Source organism: Lynx rufus, unplaced genomic scaffold (genome assembly GCF_022079265.1).
Source record: "Lynx rufus isolate CCGP_SWC_20201006 ecotype Redwood Valley unplaced genomic scaffold, mLynRuf1.p SCAF_1, whole genome shotgun sequence".
Classification (NCBI taxonomy): Eukaryota; Metazoa; Chordata; class Mammalia; order Carnivora; family Felidae; genus Lynx; species Lynx rufus.
In genome coordinates this window covers 181,429,566-181,445,959 of record NW_025814823.1, presented here as the reverse complement: position 1 = coordinate 181,445,959, position 16,394 = coordinate 181,429,566, and the positions used below count along the sequence as shown (strand labels likewise).

The 16,394-nt window shown below is 36.7% G+C and overlaps 1 protein-coding gene across 2 annotated transcripts in view; it reads left to right on the top strand.

The window, feature by feature from the left end:
* TENM2 (teneurin transmembrane protein 2) overlaps positions 1 to 16,394 on the top strand; it is a 943,516-nt gene that overhangs the window by 347,316 nt on the left and 579,806 nt on the right. The window lies entirely within an intron of this gene.

Here is a 16,394-nt window from a genome sequence, read left to right as displayed (position 1 = left end):
TTCTGTGAAGGAGAGTTTTAGAAACTGCCTCTATAAGTAAACCACATGGCTTCATATGTGATGCATGAATTCCACAGTGCTCAGTGCCCAGTTGTCCTATGTATCACTGCAAAGTAGGATACGACTTTTTGATGACACAAATCAAAAAGTTCCTCTCTCAAACAGCTGACATGCGATTAGTTTTAAATCATGTATGCATTAATTATAGCTTCCAGGTTATTGGGTGTTTTAACAGCTTTATTGAGGTATTTTACATATCATAATTGTGCCATTTGAGTATACAATCCAATGCTTTTAGTAACTTTACTGAGATAACATCATCATACATAAGTTTGAGAACATTTTTGTTCCTCCAATAAAATGTGAATGCCCATTTACAATTTAATCCCAATTCCCACCCCCAACCCCAGTTGACCACTAATTTACTTTCTGTCTCTATAAATTTACCTGTTTTTGGATATCTCCTGTCAATGAGATCATAGAATATATGCTCTATTGTGCCTGACTTGTTTCACTTAGCATAAGTTTTTTGAGGTTCGTCCACGATGTACACTGTGTCAGTAGTTTATTCCTTTTATTGCTGAATTATTAAGCCAACAGCTTCTGTGATTTTTCAAAGTCCTATATTTATTTAATAACATATGTAAAAAAACTGAAGGGAAGACACGTTTCCAATGAAGAACAAGATAGATTAACATTCAGAATAGAGTATTGTGAGTATTGTTCTCTGTATCTCACATAATGGCTGTGGCTGATTATACCTTCTTTCTCATTTATTTGTTTGTCTTGTAAAGAAAACATCAAATCAAGTGCTGACCATCCTGTTGTACTTTTTAAAATTTCACAATAGCCGATTTGAACCCAGAATGGCAACAATATAAACGCAACTTCTGGCAAACCATGGTTGAGAAAATGTGCTAGGCATTCATTTAGAGAGTGCTATGATGGCAATGTGTTAAGTAATGTAATGGAGTTAAAAATTATCATAGCATTAAGATGAGTCATAGGAATCTGAAAATAAGTAGAAGATTCATTACTTTTAATATTTGAAAGTAAATTAATTCAGTATCTCATAGTTTTGTTGATTTCATTTTCTTTCATATTCTAATACCATGTCAGAGAGATTGCTGCAATATTTACATATTGTCTTTGCTGCATGCAATATAGTTACCCTCTCAAATTATCCACCTGGATCCATTTAATTTCATAATGGGTTTCTTTGGAAGTTGAGTTGTGGAACATCATAAATGTTCGGGGAAAGCATGCCACTGTGGACTCAGAAATTATATAAAAAAGCTGCCAGTACACATGCTAAATAAAAACAGGTCATATAAAGTTATTAACTAAACAAATTAAACCAGCTTGGTAATGGGGGATTCACACAGAATTCCTAGGGCAGCATAAATGTACTTTGCAACCTGAGGTTTGAGCTCATGTTTTTCTCACATAACATGAGCATTTTTCTGTTTTCTCCATTTCTCTTTTATGCGGAGCAAATACTCCCTTCTTTTCCTTAGGGTGGGAGAGGTCTTTCCAAAGATAGTGTGGATTTAAAGACTCAGGCAATTCCAGAGGATTGTAAAAAGGGTCAATAGGTGGGTTTGTGGTGACCAAACAAACAGTAATAATAAGGGTAGAATTATGCACTCAATAAATGGTAGCTGCTTTATGTATCATACACTGTCCTATAGACACTGGGAGACTTCAAAAAGATAAATGCCTTAAAAATGCAGCTTCTCTCATTATTCCATTAGACAAAAGAAGAAACTGAGGCTCAAAAAGGTCGGGTAACTTTTCCAAAATCACTAAAAAAGTACGTGTCAGAGCCAGGACTTGACTCTGAACTCTGTCTAGAATTCCCACATTAAAGTCCATGTTCTTAACAATTATGCTAAACTCGCTCTCAAAACAGCAGGCAGGAGACCTGCCCCTCCCCACCCCCGCTGGCTCTTCAACTACATTAACAAGTCAAATGACCTCTAAGGTCTCAGTTTATTAATCTAAAGGATGAGAGGTTCATTCTAAACCAGGTCTCTCTCCTTGAGCAGAATCAAATTTTCATTTCCCTAATCTCTTAAGATGACTGACTCATGGCTGGGGTGAGGAAAGAATCAGTATAAATTGCCCATTGGGATGGAAAGAGATGGCAGCAATGTGTGAACACAGAGGAGGGGTGGGTGAGGAAAGACGATGGTGGTCACCCATAAGGGGCACTAGGGCTATCGCCATAGGGAGTCACAACAAGCACCAATCAAATCAAGCTTAGAAACTGAGCAGAAACTCTTCCCCGTCTGAGTCTTCTTTGATATTCCTCATAAGACAAACTTGGGTGTTATTTTCCTTTTGTTAGGGACATGTCATTTAGAAAGCAGAGAGGTGTTTTCTCTTTTTTTTAATAAACAAGGAATGATTAAAAGGAAATAGACAATGCAGCTTTTAAAGAGTGCTTTCATAAGTCCTTCAGCATATGTTATCCAGTGAATAAGAGTTTCATTGTATGTTATCAGTGTTAGTTTAGAGAAAGAAAAGTCAAAAGTTAGTTTGATACATTTATCTTTTCACAAAAATTATTCCTGAGGGAGCTATATGTAAAAAGAAAAACAAAAAAGAATATATATTACAATAACAACAAATCCTTTCCTGTATTCATTCCAAGTAATGGGTTTCACCTTGTAGCTATTCTTTCTGCAAAAGGTTTGTGTTATTCTCCATGGGTATTATTTACTGATGGTATCAGTGTAGTGGGTCATTATCAAAGAGCTGGCTTATTTCTGGAAGATGTTATTAAATGTTGTGGAGGTATGGTTATTTCCATTAAAATGCCAAAAGAAAGGAGAAATGTGAAAATGCAAAAGGTAATTCTGAGGAAACAAAGCTGAACCTTAGAAAATGAGACAATTTTGGTGTTAAAACTTTGAGTTGTGGCTAACTTCTCCTTAGGGGTTAGCCTGTTCCATTTCAGTTACACAAAAGCTATGGGGCAGGAGACACAAACTCAAGTGTACTGAAGCTAAGCAGTTAACATACATGAGTGGACCAGGGTGATTGGTGACAGAGACATGGGAGCAATAAGAACATTACATATTTCCCCTCACCTTGTGATAAGAAAAATAATCGTACAAGTGCAAAGTTAAAAAGTAATAGACATTCAACCCCAGTGTCGGACATATAATTGGGAGTAGACAGACTATGGCAAGCCAGATGACTCATAAAAGGGACACAGCTATAATTCAACTCAAGCCACTTGTTCCTTCCATCTTTTTGAAAATGTGGGTCAAAAATCCAGAGGAGGGTAAAGGTTGAATGCAGTGAAGGGAGAGAATCAGGAAGCCCTTTAATACCTGGATAGGATTTAGAGATACAGGACAATTTCTCAAATTTATTTACCTCTTTTAGGCAGTGTGGAACTCTCAGAGTCCCAGGATTTGGTGTGTGATGATATAAAAATGTAACATTTACAAGTGAATCCATCAGTGCTATCTTCTATGGTTTGTAATAAGGAAACCAGTCCTGAGGCATTACACTCTAGAGAAATCATAAGGACTGAAATCAGCATAGTAGCATTGGAAACTACCAGACAGATGGGAAGTTGGTGGAATTAATGGATCCAGGAGGGGGTAAAGATCCAAGAAGGTATAGATGTTGATGGAGACTCTGAAGAAAGAGGTTGGTTCCACAGATAGCATAGTACTGTAAGAAAAGGATCACATTTTGGGGCACCTGGGTAGCTCAATTGTTGAGCATCAGGCTCTTGATTTTGGCTCAGGTCATGATTTCATGGTTCCTGAGACTGAGCCCTGTAATGGGCCCTTCCCCGACTCGTGCCTGCCCTCTCTCTCCCTCTCTCTCTCTCTCTCTCTCTCTCTCTCTCTCTCTCTCTCAAAATAAATAAACTTTAGAGATTTTGAGTTTAAGGTACTGACAGAACCCTTTCCACTTTAGAAACTGGAGCCCTATCCTGACTTTCTCTCTCATTGCTCTCCTATACTCAGTCCTTAGGTACAATTTGACTGCAGGTCACCCTAAAAATTTGTTTCAAAGAATCTCCTGGAAAACAAAATCTGTAAAAGCTTAGACTACAGATTTTTTTTCTGTCTGAACAGAAATCTCAAGGATCTGCTTGGGTGCATCTGTAGGCATGCACACCTTGGTGGAATGCCTTGGAAACTAACCAGGGGTATGAATGAAAGCAAGGGGATCTGGACTAATCAAGCACATTTCAGAATGTCGTAGAAAAATGCCTCAGTAAGTGGGTTACAGAAAATCGCTCATTCTTCACAGAGACTGACCAGCTCTGACAGGGTTGTATCCAGCAACTGGCTTAGACAAATTATGGAAAGCCAATGTGCAACACACACACACACACACACACACACACACACACACACACAAATACAAAATATTTGAACAAATACAATAATTCAGCATTCTGTTCGGTGATATGCAGAAGACAGGAGTTAACATTGGCTTATCATATACTGTGTGCCAGGCACTACCCAGGTTTTCTTTGGTGACCTTGTTTTAGGTTCTGTCCCAGCAATGGGGACAACAGGACTGAATATTACAAACCTAGACTGTGCTAGAAAATCTGGACCATATGGTCGCATACCTGTGCCTTCCTCATTTTCTTCTAACAGAGCTTGAAAACTCCAGCAAGTTATTTGGAAGTCTGTTTGATGTTGGTCTCTAGTGAGAAGCAATGTGACTGTTCACTTGCTGCAATCGGATGGATGTCTGTCTGGGAAAGAGGATGGAGGGTGGATAGGGTGCAGGGGGACCCCTCACCACAGGCTTTGATCTTCTTTGACTCCTCCTGGGATATCTCACCTTTTGATGTTGGGAATCAGTTAATTACTAGTTGAAATTGGTTTGAGGGACTAGGAAACAGTTTGAAGGCTCTGTTCTCATACTACATGTACTTTGATCTCAGAAACTTTAGGGCAACTTTCCAGGGCATCTCAGGAAAATGAGAAGGGTTCAATCCATGGCCCCGCCCCAGTAGTGGCCCCGATTTTGATCCTCTTGTTCTATCATTGTACCATCCTTATTTAGCAGACTTTTTCTCCTTCAAAGCCCCTGTGGCTTCCACTGATAGTAAAATAATGACTTCTAGAATCAGATTGTAAGTATCTTTCACACTGCAGACAGCATACTTGGTAATTCCCTCCTTAGATCTTAATTTGAAAGTCCCATCCCTCTTTTGTGTATAACTCCTGGTTAATGCTACCATTAATATCTCTTGCAACATAATCTTGATTTGTAAGACAGTATATTAAATTAATAGGTTTGGAGTCAATTTCCTGCCCTCTCCTTTGTTGGTGCAAGGTAACATTTTCCAAGTTCACCTGAAAGGCTGAAAATGCTCAGGGGTTTGATGGGCAGGTGGTGCTGGAGAACCCAGCTCTCCTTTCTCCTCCAAATGAAGCAACACAACCTGGCACCTTGCCTAGTAATCCAATTCTCCTAATGAACACGTTTCTCTCATCTGAGGCCTTGCATTGTGACCATGCCACGGGGCTGACAAAGAGATAATTTTCAATGCTCAGGAAAAAAAAAAAAACACGAGGAAACCTTCTAAGAGCATGTATTGTTCTTACATCATGGCCCATTATGGGGCCATAATTTTCATTTTAATTGCATGTGAGACCCATTTAAAGAGGTAGTATAATGGGACTGTTCCCTTGGAAAACACAGACAGGAGTGATATGGGTGTGTTTTAGAGAAGCCCACTAGCTACTTAGGCTATCACCATCATATCTTACGGATGCTATTGGGTATCTAAGTAAATGTAATATATTTGATTCTCTTGTAAATTAATCCCTATCCTTATATAAGTAATAGATTCATCTCAAAGTATCTCAAGCAACAGAGTATTGTTCATATTTCAAAGGTAAAATATGCACTGGGTATTTTCTATGTATGCATGGGTATTTTCTAGTTTTTCAGATGGAAATTAAGCCATAGAGATAAAACATGCATACATTGAAACTCTGAAATTACCCATTTACAAGAATGGTTGATAAGGTTTTGTTTTGTCTGTTCTTTATTCTCACCCCCACCATGGGCAGTGGCCCAAGCTTCAAAGAGTTTTAGGACTTCCTGACCTTCTGTAAGTAATAATGAAAATCCCCAAGGCCAGAGAAATGAAGCCATAGGGCCTTTTCCATAAAATAAATTGTGTTCCCTAGGTCTCAATTTCAATACCCTTCTGTAAGAAGCAGGTTTCCCAACTGAAAGAATTTCCACATTGCTTTGACTTTCCCCGCTGTGGTCCCTTCCTTATTTAGCAGACTTCGTTCTATATGCATAATTGGGAATTAATTTTCTAATTAGGTTCTTCACATTTATGAAGTTGTTTGATGGGGTGTCTGTTCTTATAACATGGCCTAAAGGCTAAAGTCGAGGTAATAATTCTTTTTTCTGGCTTTGCCCCTAATTCAGCTAAGGTTCCTGGGAAATATATTTAACTTTTATGAGATCCCGGTAATACATCTTTAATGCTGATCCACCTTTGAAAGGTTGTTAGAAGCATGCTAACTAAGGCTTTAAGACTCATTACAGTATAGTTGGTTTTATTTATAATAGCTGCTCAAACAAAATGAAGCCATTTCTTTTGCAACATGAAGGGTATTTAGAAAACCAGGAACAACAACTGCAGAAAGTAAAACTAGATGATGATGGGAGGCAAAAGAACATTGAATTGACACTCGAGAAACAGAGGTGACATGGAAAATTAATGGCTAATATTTTTACTGTGAATGTATAAGTAGAATGGATCAGGTATCGATTGTAAGTGTTTGTCACCCAGATTCCCTGTAACTTGCTACACATAGAGAAATTGACAGCCTACAGTTCAACCACCCTCTGACTGTGAAGGCAAGCGAGTATAAACAAAAGCGTCTAAACAGTCTTTTTGCTTGTTAACCATTAGTCTTGAAGTAAAAACTAAATCATGGTGTCCCAATATTTTCATATAGCGAAGGCAACATTACTTATTATGGGTACAAAACAGCATGTTTATAAGCACGATGGGCATTGACATTGTATATTGACAAAAGGTCATCCTCATTTCATAGGAAATCAGCGTCATTAAACCTACTTGAAATTTGAATCAGAGAGAGGGAGAGAGCCAAAGCATAAGAGACTCTTAAAAAACAGAACAAACTGAGGGTTGATGGGGGGTGGGAGGGAGGGGAAGGTGGGTGATAGGTATTGAGGAGGGCACCTTTTGGGATGAGCACTGGGTGTTGTATGGAAACCAATTTGACAATAAATTTCGTATTAAAAAAAGAAATTTGAATCAGAAAAAGAAAAGAAAAAAAACAAAAACAAAAACAAAAACAGGATATTCCTCAGCAGCCTCCAAGTAAGAACCACCTCTCACACTGATTTCCTTGGAACATCAGTACCGTTATTTGAGTGAGCTCATTCACATGGATGTCAGGGTCAAACAAAAACTTTAGTAACAAAGTGTGAGGCTGGATATATGATGATTAATAGTAAGTGGTACTCAGTCTCACAAAATAAAGTATTTCTTTTACTCCTGATCTGTTTCACCCTTTACCATTTAAGTTACCTTCTAGGTCAGTGTAGCGTCTAAACTCATGACCTCCTACTATAAAAATTCCCAGTTTACAACCACAACCTATAAGTCTCAAGTTCCCGCTAAGGATCAGCATAGAAAAGAGGTCAAATGATGGAGTGAGAAAATTGGTTTCCCTCAAGGGACTCAGGAAGCCTGTCTGCTGTGTCCATCCCTCACCCTAAGTACCTGTGTGATTTTACAAATTATCTAAGCTCTTTGTTCCAGGATAAGTCAAACAAAGAGGTCTTTCTGTTCTTAAATTGGAAGCACTTACTTTCCAAATTTTTACCCACCACAAGCATTACCCAAAGATAGCCTGGTCAGTTCAACATCTTGAAAAAGTATCCTGAACCTACGAGGAGCTAGTATAGCATACAGTTAAGAGCAGAGGCTGCAGGTGTTGCATTTGGGTGTCATCATTGCCACCTCTCCCCAGCAACTTAATTATCTCAGCCTCGATTGTGCAGCTGCAATGTGGACTACAGATTCTATTTCACTTACCTTTTTCTCTTCCCCTTTTGTCTATTCCTCCTCCTTTCAGTTAACAGTAGATCTTTGTTCTGATTTGTTTTGTTTTGTTTTGTTTTGTTTTGTTTTGTTTTGTTTTAGAAGACTAGAAGATGGACTACAAGGAGGACTTTAACCACCTAGCCTGGGTTGAGAGTGAGGAGTTGAGGATATGAATCTCTGAGACTGGCAATTACTTCACCTTAATTCTACTCTCTATATAGCATCCAGAATCTTCTCTTTAAAAAGGAAATTTAAATCAGAACGTATCATCTCTTTGTTTAAAAACTATCCATGGTTTCTCAATGTACTATATTTGGAATAAAATCCGAACTCTTTACCATATTTAACAGTAATTTTTGACTTTGGCCTCCTTCCCTCCTTTCTTTTCCTCCTTATCACTTATATCTTCTTCAACAACTTCCTCCTGCAGGAGAAGTCTCTAGGCCCACATCTGTGCTGGGTCCATTTTTACATTTCTCATAGCTAATGGAACATATGCCTCCTGAATCCTGGTCAGCATGTCCACATTGTAATTCATCATATCCTTCCCCAAACCACCAGGCAAGTATGGCTCTGACTTCTGTTAATGGTATCTCTGTCATTAGCAGGCACCCAGGTTCATAATCACATTCCTTTTGGCTCTTCTCCATCCCTCTTTCTCTTTAATTGCTTACCAACTTTTCTATTTATAGCTTCATGTGTACTTTCCCTTTATTATTGCCATTATTGTCTCTCCAATCAGGTCCTTAGAATGTGTAATAGTGAAATAACATCCCAGCAGATAATCCAACATCTCCCTCTTCTTTTTCCCCTTCACTTTAGGTTATAAAGCTGTGAGATTAATTTGTTTTATGGAGTACAGCTCTGGTCATTTGATATCTATGTTCCCAAATATTTATTGGTCATATAATAAAGTCTAAAGTCTTTAGACCAACTTTCAAAGTCCTTCTACTACTTTTCTAGGCTAGTTTCCTGCCTTTCATCCATTATTCTATTTACTCATTCCTTTATTTTTTCAATAAATATTGAGCTCCAATAATAAGCAAGATCCCAGCAATCCAACATTGAACAATTTAAGTGTGAAATTTTCATTCTGATGAAAAAGAAAGCTCCACCCCCCCACACATACATATATAAGTGGTATAAAAGAACAAAGAATACAACAAAAATAAAGTAATTGGGAAGTAACTCTATACATTTAAGTAACAAATATATCTTATGCTTGACCTAAATTGGATAACATAATTCTGAATACTGCCAAGTATTTTCTGCCTATTTTTCTTTCCCTGTGCTTCATCTTCTCAGGATGTCCTTGTCTCTAATAGTCAATATCTGATCCATGCTTAAAGGCATATTTATTGAAGCTTTCTTTGTTGCCTCCCCCATGTCACCTTTGCCTGATTGTATCCTTTCCCAGTCCTCAATCCAGCTCTTGTTCCAGGGGTGGGTTATTTTCTTTAGCATTATGTTCATATGACATAGCTGATCCACTTTTTTTTTAACCTGTGCCTCTTCATCTCAAAGTCATTCATCAATACACAATGATTATAGGGAAGATCTGTTGATGGAATGACTCTAAATACCTCCAAATCACATTTCCCAACAGGGAGATGAAGTAATAACCCTACTAAGAAATACATTCAGAAATAACATGGAATGTAGGGGGTAAAGGGTTGAATTTTCACTCATTTGCTTATATTTTCATAGTTCAGTAACTGTTGTAGAGGCAGAATTTTACAACTCATTATCTAGGTCAATCTACTGAGCCACCATGCCAACACAGATGTGCTACTTTTGCACTAGAATTCTCAGTGGTACAGTTGCTTCCAAGCTGGCACCTATTATTAATAAAAGTGTTAAATAAATAAATTAGAGAAACAATTAAATCAACAAAGCCTACATGATACGCACAATAGTCTATAAACATGGCATCTTCATTTTATATAAAATCTTGTTACTTGTTTAAAATTGTGGGAGATCAGTAGCCACTTTCTGTTTGTGCTCGTGTTAGTTCATTGGTTATAAGCAATAGAAGCTGACTCCAAATAAAGAAAATGTCTTAGAAAAGAATATCAGTTCAAACAAATAAACAGATTCAAAAGAAAGGCATTAGAATAGGCTGGAGAACCAAATAACAAGAACACATAGCTGTAGTCTCATGTCACAAATAGGATACATCTACACTAACAGTTTTCCTCAAATGACTCCACGCAATTTTTGCTTTGCATTATTCTGCTCAAGACTAATTTCTAGGACAATGGATTCATCTCCTGTTTGTAATCATGTGTCTATTCCTTGACCAAGAGAGAGCAAGGCATTCTCTTGAAAAGTTCCACCCATGTAGTACACAAACAACAGATGGCCATTACTTTGGTAACTTAGAATCTGAAAATCTTCACTGTCCTACTTCACATACATTCTAGGCCAATTGCCAATTTGTGTTTAACATAAGCAAAATCACTTTATCATGATACTTTGCTATAGTAGTCACATTACATTTGCTCAAATTTTGGAAGCACGAAGCTGTGTTTTTAGGCATGTGGGTGAATTTGGTAGAAAAAAAGATCTAGTGTTGGTACATTTTAATTAAACTATTTGGCTAGATTAGGCATATACTGCCATGTATTAGCAAATGAATTGTAGTAATTTGTCTTTGAGTTATGTTGAAATGGTTTTGCCAATACGCATGAGGAGTGAGAATGTTCAAGACACAGATTTCTAAACCCAAAATTCTGTCCTAGACTAGCCATTTTCCCCCTGGAGGATTAGGGACACTTTATTATTAATGTGAGCATTGATTCCAGTTACCAATACAGAACTCCATAGAGATGGGTTAGAGCATATAGAAGACTTTTTGTCTGGGTTTCTTAGGGCTAAGTAGCTTAAAACTAATGCATGCTGAAAGTCCTGTTTTTCTACTTTTCTGATATCACAACCTGATCTTAGTCTCAAATTCAAGGAAAGTCCAATACAGGTACCATCTTTACCAGTCAGAGGATAACAAAGGCAAAGAAAAAAGAGCATAAGATTTGGCCCCAGTGCTTAGAGTTCAGCTGCCCCAGGCTGCCTGACTGAGGCCTTTGCAGTGATTCAGAGCTGCCCCCAGGATAGCCGCATCTAAGACCCTCTGAAATACCCACCTATAAAGAGAGGAACCAAGGCTAGCCTCATGGGTTTGTGACCTATGCAGGTGCCCTGTGCTTAGAAAGACCCTGCACTTGGTTTAACATACTGCTATTCTCTTGAAGTTATTAACAACTTGAACAAAAGGCCTGCATTTTCATTTTGCACTGAGCCCTGTAAGCTATATATCTAATTCTGAGCAGGACAGAAACAAAGGAAGAATAGCTTATAAGTGGGAACACCTAAGCCACAAAGTGCTGCAACTTTGAATTTCTTTAAACAAATGTCATCTCTTCATACTGTAGCCAGGTACAAATTCCTAGAGTTTCTGCAATCCATATTCAATGTACAATCTCCTTAGGAAGGACAGCAAAAGTAGGAGACAGACCAAAATGATAAAAAAAAAAAAAGAACCATAGCATCCCCACCAACTAGAATATATGCTCATTATTCACTCTTTATAACTTGGCCTTAAGCATGTTGATTTATCCAAGACATGTTCACTTTTATGGAACATAAAATTAATTTGATCAGTAAGGGGTGAGAGAAATGAGTGAAGGTGGCCAAAAGGTCCAAACTTCCAATTAAAAAACAAATAAGTCTTGAAATGTACAGAGTGTATAATAGTTAATAATACTGTATTGTATATCTAGAAGTTGCTAAGAATGTAGATCTTAAAAGTTCTCATCATGAGAAAAAAAACATTTGTAAGTATGTGTGTTGATGGATGTCAGCTAGACTTAATGTAGTGATCATTTTACAAAATATATAAATATCAAATTATGTTGTACACCTAAAACTAATACAATGTTACATGTCAATTATATCTCAGTTTTATATATATAAATAGGTATAGATATCTATAAATTTATAGATATATAATTGGTTCTTCTTCAAGGGTAAGTGTTAACTCCTGGAGGAGAGGGCTTTTATGTGTTTGTAAAATAAACTTGTTCTTCTTAATTTATTCAACCATTTGTTACATGAAGCAGAGCATTTTGCTAGGTTCAAGAAAATACAGCTTTGTATCAGTCATTGAAGGTTGATGTAGAATATGGATAAGTACGGAATGCTAGATCACCTAGGAGGGTGGTGCTCTGTTAAAGCCAGCTATTGGAACATGTTCTTTATCTGCTGAAAATCCTTCCATGTATTCCCATTGTAGAAAGTTGAATAAAAAAATAAAACAAAATTTTCAAATAAAACTAACTCATATTTAGATCTTGCTATAAATGTCACTTGCTAAGAGAGGCCTTCCTTGTTTTTTCAAACCAAATCAGGTCTCTCTTGTTATTCTCTCCAAGGGCATCTGTTGTTTAACATTACAGCATTTTTGAAATATTTTATTGCAGATTTTGTGTATTTAGTTATTTGATGTTTCTTTCCTATATTAAATTGTAAGCTTCTTAAGGGAAAGAGCCAAACTTCTCTTACTCTCTAGTGTATGCCAAGCATTTAGCATGATCCCTAAGAATATCGTAAATGTCTCATAAATATAAATTGAATTTTTTTTAAAAAGCGTGAGAGTACCTGCCTTGTTTTCAAAATGGCATCAAGTGCAAAACTCTGTGATGTGAACAAATGTGACATGTTTGAGGACCAGAAAGAAGGGCCAGTATGCCTGTGATACAGTGAGCAAAGGCTTATGGGTAAGAAAGAAGAAACGAAGTTTGTGAGGGACACAGGGACCATGTGAAGTAAGGGCCTATCGGCCAGGATAGGAAATTAAATGTAATGGGAAACCACTGAAAAGTTTGAAGTTGTTGAGGACAATACTGAAATGACATACATATTATAATACCATAATCTTTTGGTACATTAATTTAAGTTTGAAGCATAAAACGATACAATACCATTTAGGGCAGAAATGGGCAAATATCTCTGTGAAGGGCCAGATAATAAATATTATAAGCTTTGTAGATCGCATGGTCTTTGTCACAATTACTTAACTCTCATTGTAGTACAAAAGTAGCCATAGACAATACATAAATAAATGTTGCTGTGTTCCAACAAATTTTCATTTAGAAGAACAGGCAGCAGGCCAGATATGGCTCATCAGCCTTAGTTTGCCAATCCCTGAACCAGTAGAACATGGGACCATGTACATCTATATCAAATGGGACACATTTTAAAAACAGATTCTTGTACCCTCCACCCAACACTCTGAGCCTAAATCTCTGGGTTTGAAGCCTGAGAGTCTGCGTTTAACAAGTTGCCCTAGAGAATTATGTGCATGATTAAGAGCCACTGTTCTAGAAACCCAGCCCATTCCCCTTGGACCAGAGTACTGAAAAATGTAACTGATTGACCCGTGGCAGCACATTGGGTGATTTCTCAGAGTGGAAGGACTAATGTTGGGATGTTCTGCATTCAGGTAAGGGCAAGAGGCAGGTTGTAAGAACTGGCCAATCAGTTGGAATGGAATGTGCTAAAAGAGTGTAAGCAAGTGCATATTGTTTGTAACAAGGGAGAAAGCTCTTCTTAGATAAGGCTGAGAAGATCAGCCCTCCCTGTGAGTTGCCTGGGTTTAATTATTGATGCTAAAAATACATTTCCCTTAATTGTTTTGTGAAAATAAGTTAAATAAAGAATAAAGCTGTTCCATACATGCACAGGCAAACATTACATTCTTTTCACATAAACACTGGGATGATTCCTCAGAGTGTTCCTTTTCAAATTTGGTTGCAAAATAACACCCACAGAATGTATTTCCAACTACAAAATACTGTGACAGTAAGCAGACAGCACAAGAGAGCCTGTTATGCTTTATAGATTGCAATGATTATATTGCGGGAGCAGTTGATGCATTTGTTGGTGTTCATTCTATTTCACATTTGCATTTAAATTCCTGTGGAACAAAGATAAGATAAAGAGGGAAACAAATGATGCTTATTTGTTGTCGTATTGAACTCCTATTATAAGTATTGCTTTAAAAGAGGTTGAAGCTTTGCAAGAAAGCATTCCACGTGTTCTTTACAAAACATCAGATACACATTCAATCATCAACTGGAAATATGCAGGAAAACATATCCCTAGGGCTTTAATAAAATCATAAATCAATAAGGAATAACCCAAAATGTGGTCGAATACAAGGAGCAAATGAAATACTCATATTCTCTTTGACATATTTATCCACATTTTATTGATATATAAGAATTACAGAACTACATTTGAGTTATAAAACACTATTCTTTTTATTTCAGGCATTCTTTTAAAGAATGGCTTGATATTCACGTTTCCTCTTTCAAATAATCTGTGTATCCACAGCATGATTCTTTGATGAGTTTATGCAGATCAGTTCTACATCCAGGGTAATTCTTTCTGCTCCTCTAAGCTCTCTGTTTTGTTGGGATCCCAGGGGAAAAAAATCTCTTTGTAGAGTTTAATTGTACATCCTAATAAGTGGATGTTGGATTCCTCTATCTAGGCAAGAAACACACCTGCCTCCCCATATGATGTGTTTGCTATAATGAAACCCAGAAGAATGAGAAAATGCCACTTCTTTCTTCCAAGTTGCTAAGTCGCATAACAATTCTCAGATTATTTAAGCTATTACTTTAAATATCATATTCATTTCTATAAATACACCTGATATAAAATAACAATCAATAGTTTAATGCCAGTAGTTAATTATGTTAATGTATCTGAACTCATGACAAAAGCTTCTTTCTGATTTTTTCTATGCTTTGTAGTATATTTCTCATAGAAAACATTAGTCAAGCCCTGTTCTAGATATTGGTTGTGAGAATCTGGGAGTATCCCTTGAAACTGGGGTCTGAAGTTCACTCTTAATAAATAAATTAAATGTGGTCTTTAAATTAGGAGAATTATGTTTAAGAAACATTGCTTTGCTTATTTCCGTTCTTGGATATTTAAAGGCATAATAGCATATTAAAGGTTCTGGGAAATTTTGCAGGAAAGACATGTATGAAGCTTTGTTTTTCCAAACTGTTCAGATAATTTTTTTAACCTAACACCTAGCATTATACATTCTTCCAAAACCCTGGTCTAAGTAGTACCTGATAATTATCAGTAAGTATGTTCTTCTGTTTTTATTATGCTTTTTATAGCCCCTAATATGTTTCTTAATATATATTTTAGACATGTTTATTTATTTGTCATTCATTCAGCAAATATTTGATGAACCTCTCTGTGTCAGGGACTACTGGGTGCTGGGAACACAACAGTTCAATAGTATATTTTAACTTTGTTTTCAAAATATATGATTACAGTTTCTAATATAAATAAATTATATTTAAAATCAAAGTATTGCAATAAATCAAATTTATACTATTTTAGAATCTTAAGTGTTCAGAAAAATGCAAAACAATAGATATTTTTACTTATATGTCTTTAGGGCACCTTGAACTGAGAAGGTACCTTGTTTACTGTTGTGACTCTCCCTGGAATACTGACAATGAGGCATTTAAATAACTCATAATTATGAGATTTAGAATCAGAAGCAAAGAAATTCAAAAGCATTAATTCTAGCCTCTTGCTTTAGCTGAATTTCTACGATCTAAACCAGTTATATCAAATGTTTTGAAAATCAGATCATAAACAAAATTATATAAGTTGCCTGTCTTAGAATGGGAATGTAGAATTGTGCAAACCTGGCCCATTTTTTTTTCCGATTGTAATGGTGAGTTGGGTTAGAAAATCTATTTTTAGAAATAGTAAGCATTTCAAAAGTTCATAGCAGCTTCAGGCCATATATTTGAATAATAGCATGTGGAAAATAATAATTTTGAGTCTCATTCTTATGTATCTGGTGCCACTTCAGTCCTGTCACTAGAGATGAAAGAGACTGCCAAGTTAATTTGGTCAAGGGGTTTTCACAAACTATACATCTTATTAATTATTCCTTTCATTTGCTGGTAGACAAAGCCAGTTCAAACTGTCTTAACTAAATAAGAGAAAAACAGTAATAAATTCAATAAATAAATACCAAAGGATGGTTTAGGAGATATTATCTTGCTTTACCTCGGAGTGCAGGGATATAATTTGCTAGATTCAATGCTACAGACCATGTCATCGGGACCTCATGTGTGTGTCTCTCTCTCCCTCTGTTTTGGCATGGATCTCAGACACTCCCCTCCACCTGCTGATTCTCAGCAGCTGCAGGCTTACAAAAGCCTTACAACTAGAAAATCCAACAGGAAGAGCCATCTCTTTT